The sequence below is a fragment of the Gavialis gangeticus genome, unplaced genomic scaffold (genome assembly GCF_001723915.1).
Source record: "Gavialis gangeticus isolate Ggan-Ray unplaced genomic scaffold, GavGan_comp1, whole genome shotgun sequence".
In the NCBI taxonomy this organism is placed as follows: domain Eukaryota; kingdom Metazoa; phylum Chordata; order Crocodylia; family Gavialidae; genus Gavialis; species Gavialis gangeticus.
The window spans coordinates 4,954,574-4,960,560 of record NW_017729026.1 but is presented as its reverse complement, the minus strand read 5'-3'; the positions used below and the strand labels follow the sequence as shown (position 1 = coordinate 4,960,560).

At 42.6% G+C, this 5,987-nt stretch overlaps 1 protein-coding gene across 3 annotated transcripts in view; it reads left to right on the top strand.

The window, feature by feature from the left end:
- Nucleotides 1-5,987, top strand: part of L3MBTL3 (l(3)mbt-like 3 (Drosophila)) — a 232,181-nt gene that overhangs the window by 213,407 nt on the left and 12,787 nt on the right. The window lies entirely within an intron of this gene.

Sequence of the window (5,987 nt, the reverse complement as noted above, 5' to 3'; positions counted from 1 at the left end):
ACCAGAGCGCCCCAAGGGATGACAAGATCAAATGGTCACAAACTCCACCACGACCAATTAAGGCTGGACATACGGAAGAACTTCTTTATTGTCTGAGCCCCCAGGGTTTGGAATAGACTGCTGCCAGAGGTGGTTCAAGCACCCACTCTGAACGCCTTCAAGACACATTTAGATATTTATCTTGCTGGGATCCTATGATCCCTGCTGACTCCTGCCCCTGGGGCAGGGGGCTGGACTCAATGATCCTTTGGGGTCCCTTCCAGCCCAAATGTCTATGAATGTCTATGAAATCAAAAACGCTGCTCACTGCTCTGGGCTCCTCCAAGCATTCTCCCTTCTCCTGGGCTAAGTGCAGAAGATTTATTCTTCCTTCTGGAGCGTGCACTGGCCTCTAAGCTTCTTCCATCACAGTTAGTAACAAAAGGAAGATCAGGGAAAATGTGGTTCCCTTACTGAATGGGGGAGGCAACCTAGTGACAGTTGATGAGGAAAAGGCTGAAGTACTCAGTGCCTTTTTTACCTCAGTCTTCACAGGCAAAGTCAGCTCCCAGACTGCTGCACTGGGCAGCACAGTTTGGGAAGAAGGTAAGCAACCCTTAGTAGTGAAAGAACAGGTTAGGGTCTGTTTATAGAAGCTGGACGTGTACAAGTCCTTGGAGCCAGATGCAGTGCATCCAAGTGTGCTGAGAGTTGGCTAATGTGATTGTAGAGCCACTGGCCATTATCTCTGAAAACTCATGGCTATTGGGGGAGGTCCTGCATGGTTGGAAAAGAGCAAATATAGTGCCCATATTTAAGAAAGGGACGGAAGAGGATCCAGAGAACTACAGAACAGTCAGCCTCACCTCAGTCCCGGGAAAAATGGAGCAAGTCCTCAAGGAATCCATTTCTAAGCACTTGGAGGAGGAGAAAGTGACCAGGAACAGTCAGCACAGATTCACCAAGGGCAAGTCATGCCAGACCAACCTGATTTTCTTTTATGATTAGATAACTGGCTCTGGGGATGCAGGGAAAGCAATGGACATTATATACCTTGACTTTTGCAAGGCTTTTGATAGGGTCCCCCACAACATTCTTGCAAGCAAGCTAAGGAAGTACAGGCTGAATGAATGAACTGTAAGGTGGGTAGAAACCTGGCTGGATCGTTGGTCTCAGTGGGTAGTGATCAATGACTCAAGGTCTAGTTGGCAGGCTATATCAGGTTGAGTGCTGCAGGGATCAGTCCTGGGGCCAGTTTTGTTCAATAACTTCATTAATGATCTGGAAGATGGGCTGAATTGCAACCTAAGCAAGTTCACAAATGACACCAACCTGGGGAATATAGTATATATGCTGGAGGGTTCGGCTAGGATTCAGAGTGACCTAGACAAATTGGAGGATTGGGCCAAAAGGAATCTCATCAGGTTCAACAAGGACAAGTGCAAAGCCCTGCACTTAGGACAGAACAGTCCCATGCACAAATACAGACTGGGGACTGGCTAGGCAAAAGCTCTGCAGAAAAGGACCTAGGGGTTACAGTGGACAGTAAGCTGGATATGAGTCAATAGTGTACCCTTATTGTCAAGAAGGCTAACAGCATACTACGCTGCATTAGTAGGAGCATTGCCAGCAGATCAAGGGAAGTAATTATTTGCCTCTATTCTGCACTGGTGAGGTCACATCTGGAGTACTGTCCAGATGTGGACATTTCTGGACCCCCACTATAGAAAGGATTTGGGCAAGTTGGAGAGAGTCCACCAAACAGCAAAGAAAATGGTTAGGCGGCTCGGGCACATGTCTTCTGAGAAGAGGCTGAGGGAACAGGTCTTATTTAATCTGCAGAAAAGAAGACAGAGGGAATTTGGTAACAACCTTTAACTAACTGAAGCAGGGTTCAAAAGAGGATTGAGCTAGACTGTTATCAGTAGTGGCAGATGACAGAACAAGAAGCAATGGTCTCAAGTTGCAGCAAGGGAGGTGTAGGTTGGATATTGGGAAAAACTTTCTCACTAGGAGGGTAGTGAAGCACTGGAACAGATTACCTAGAGCAGTGCTGGAAACTCCGTCATTGGAGGTTTTTAAGATGTAGCTTGACAAAGCCCTGGTTGGAATTATCTAGTTGGGGATGGTCCTGCTTTGAGCAGGGGTTTGGATTAGATGACCTTTTCAGGTCCCCTCTAACCCTAATTTTCTATGATTCTAAGTGAGCGGTGAAGAGTTTTAAAATGTTAATTAGCAAACTGGTCCTTATATTCTCTTTGATGTGTTTGGAGACATAATGAACCTTCACTCTTCACAGTCTAGTTACTGCAAATTGGACAGCATCTGCCCTTAGAAATATACCTTTTTAAAATATAGGATACGTTTAAAAAAGCTGTGTTACTTGGAATTTCTGCATTTTCCTCTTATCAGACTGTTTGCATAATTCAGATAATGAATTGAGGGGATTATGAAAACTGCTAGGCTAGAAAAAATTGTCTAATCCGCCCCTCCCACACCACAGAGCTGGGCAACCAGGTCAGGTTGTTGGGGGTAGGGGGGTTGCTCTCCCCCCCCATCAGCATCCTTCCCTAACGTCTTTTTCATTCCTCTTTCCAAATCTGTTGTCTAAGATAACATATTATCCTGTGATTTTCCAGTCCTTTTTTTTTCACTGGAGATTTTCCAATTCCCATGGAATAGCAGTCTCTCTTTCGTTTTTTCCTACATTAGAGAAGAATCAAATACCTGTTAGAATATCTGCTTATTTGCATCTTTTTAAACCTTTAGTCTTTGTCCCTTGGAACAATCTTTTAAATTACTCTACCTGGGGTGTACAAACATTCAGTTTTTAGCACTGCAAGTACCACAGCACTTCAAGGCACTACAAAAATGTAGCAGTACCTGGCAGGGACTGACCTGCAGAGTCCCTTAGCTGTAGCACTACAAAGTCACTGCAGATAACTCAGCAGCTTGCTTTCCAATCAGGGTGCAATAAGGGATTACTCAGACCTGTGGTTCTGCTTCTCATGTCTCCCACTGGTGGGAGGGAAGCCCTTCAGAGCCTACTCACTGATAGGCTGCTGACCTCTATAGGGCATGGCAAGATGGAGCCATGTATGAGCCCAGCACCCAGAACTAGGATAGCACTTTGCAAGTTTCTGTTGCCATGTCAGGGAAAGCTGTAGCCTCTAGTCCTGGCTGGACTGCTGGTCCACTCCATGGTGGGCTGTTGTCATTCAGCCAGCTGCTCTCTCTCCTTCCCACCTTGGGGGACCAGAGTGGAAGATCACTCTGCTGTGGGCTTTTGGGAGAACAAAAGATTCCCTGTAGCATTACATGTATCTGTACAGATGTTCCATATGCTACAGAAAATTTCCTGTTTCAACTAGGACCATTTCTGTAGTGCTTAGGCAATTCTTGTAGTGCTACAGGCAGGGTATACATCTGTACATCTGCTTTTTCAGCACTATAATGGAATATAGTGCTATAAACATAATGTCTGTCCACAGCCTCTGTTTTTTTTATCCAGGTACTGTTGAAAAATGTGACTATTTGCAGCTTGCAGTATTAGAGAAAATAGCCAGTTCCATATCTTTTATACTTAGAGATATAGATATATAGATAGATATCTTATATATGTAACATTTATCAGATACCCAAGTCAATTTAAATCTCAAGAAAAGACAGTACAAAGAGAGGTGGAACAGAAAATAGGTCTGTGTAACATCCACAAATGACCTGTGCTAGTGTCGTATTTATATATCATTTTAATAGTACAATTTTGCCAAAGTTAACCATGCTTCCTCAAGGAAACAAAACTCAGACTTTATATAGAGGCACTCTCAAAACAAATCATTATGTTCCTAATGAAGTGTGTTCTTTTTCCTTCCATTTTTCCAGGATGTTATTTATGTGAATCAATTAAGTTCTCCAGCAGCAGATAAATTCCATATCTCTCTTAGTATCCAGGGAATCAAATTAACCTGGGTAGGAACCTGTTGCCAGATACTTTGAAATATCTGGCATTTACACAGTATGAGTCTGAATGAGCCATTCAGCTCATCATAATTGTAATGATGACTAATGATCAGCAATCTTATATTCCACCTCCTTTATTGTTATCTGACGTATACAGAGCACATTTTTGTTCAACAAACTGCATCATCACATCCAGGATGGCATTTTTAAAGAGATATATGTTATTGTCTGCACAAGATTAAATGCTGTGCTTTTACTGCAATTAATATTACTTCCACATCTAATTGGTTACTATGGTTCAATGTAATTGAATATCCAGTAATTTCAGATAACCAGTATTGAAGGATGTCTTCAGCTGGGACCAAGAGTCTGTTTTGGAATATTTTTTCCCGTACAGTAAAAGGTGTTCATGTCTGCAAGAAGTTAGTCATACTAGAAAACTTTCCTGAACTTTAATGTCTTGAGAGCCTGCAGTATGTAGGTCTAGAGTGACCCAGAGATTAAAACTGAAGATAAACGTATATAACAGTAATACTGGATTCAGTAACATATTTTAGAAATCGAGCAGCTAAACTTTGGAAGTACATTGACAGGACATTCATAGCTGCAAAGAAAATTAACTTAATAAGGGCTTTGCTATGGAAATATTTACACATAAGACGCACAAGAATTCAAATCTGGCAGTTAAATGGAGTAAGTTTCCAAGGTGAAGATATGATTATTGGAATTAAGATGTATTCAACTAAACTGGATTAAGTTCAATGTGTGAATATTTCTACTATAACTTCCTTCATGGAAATAGTTAAAAATTGAAATGTATGTTGTCACCATCAGGTGTTAGCACCTGTCAAGTTAATTGAAGGAGTTACAACTATCTCAGAGGATTTGTTTTATCTGCCTACAAAATTACTCAGGCAGCTCTACATCAATTCATATTCAAAAGGTTTTTCTCTGCATGTAGTATTAGCAACATCATCTTTCAGTAAATAAAAACTTAAACTCAACAGAAGGCATTGGAGTCTATGGAGACCGTTTCAGTTTGTGGCACCTCATGGAATTCCTGCTATGCATGTTTTCATTGGCCTTGTCTATCATGTCACTAATTATTTGTGCAATGCTGCAGTGATAGATTTCCTGGTCACCAAATGCATGGTACACCATTTATAGCATGTTAAATGCAGCACTGTTTATCTCAGTGAAGCTCAACCCACCTACCTGTAGTCTAATTTTATCCCCTAATTCTTACATGTATTCAAAAATCGCTTCTAAGATTAAACAAAAAGTACCTTATGTATGTCAAGGTACAAGTTTCCTATTGCCCTTTATGAGGTTATGCAATATCTACTCATTTGCCATTGTTATGCATTGTTCTGTTTGCCTGTTGTCAGCCCTGGATATATATAGATATAGATATAGATAGATATATATGCACCTATCTTAAGTTATGTGCTTTCTTTAGTGGAGTTTCAGATCAGATGTATACCTGTTGAGCACAAGCAGCTTGCGTAGTTGAGCACAAGCAGCCAGACATGGTGGGGCTCACTGAAACGTGATGGGACCCAGTGCGTGACTGGGCAGTGAATATCAAGGGCTATAGGCTGTACAGGAGGGACAGAACAGGGAGGAAAGGCTGGGGTGTGGCACTCTACATTAAGGAGGAATACACATCCTCATCAAGTAGCACAGAGTCAGAGGAGGGGCACACTGAAGTGCTCTGGGTTAGAATACAAGGCAGTCAAGGGGAAAGAGACTTAACGGTGGGGGTCTACTACAGACCACCCAACCAAGGGGAAGAGCTCGACCAGGAATTCTTAAGTCAGCTCACAGAGGTAGTTAGGTCAAAGGACATTGGTCATCATGGGTGACCTGAACTTTCCAGACATCTGCTGGGAAGAGCAGTCAGCCAGGTCTGACTGTTCACGTAGGTTCCTAGCCAAAATGCAGGACCTCCATCTAATCCAGGAGGTGCACAGCCCCACCAGGGGAGACGCCTTGTTGGACCTGGTGCTGGCCATGGATGATGACCTGGTGAGGGGTCTGCGGGTGCT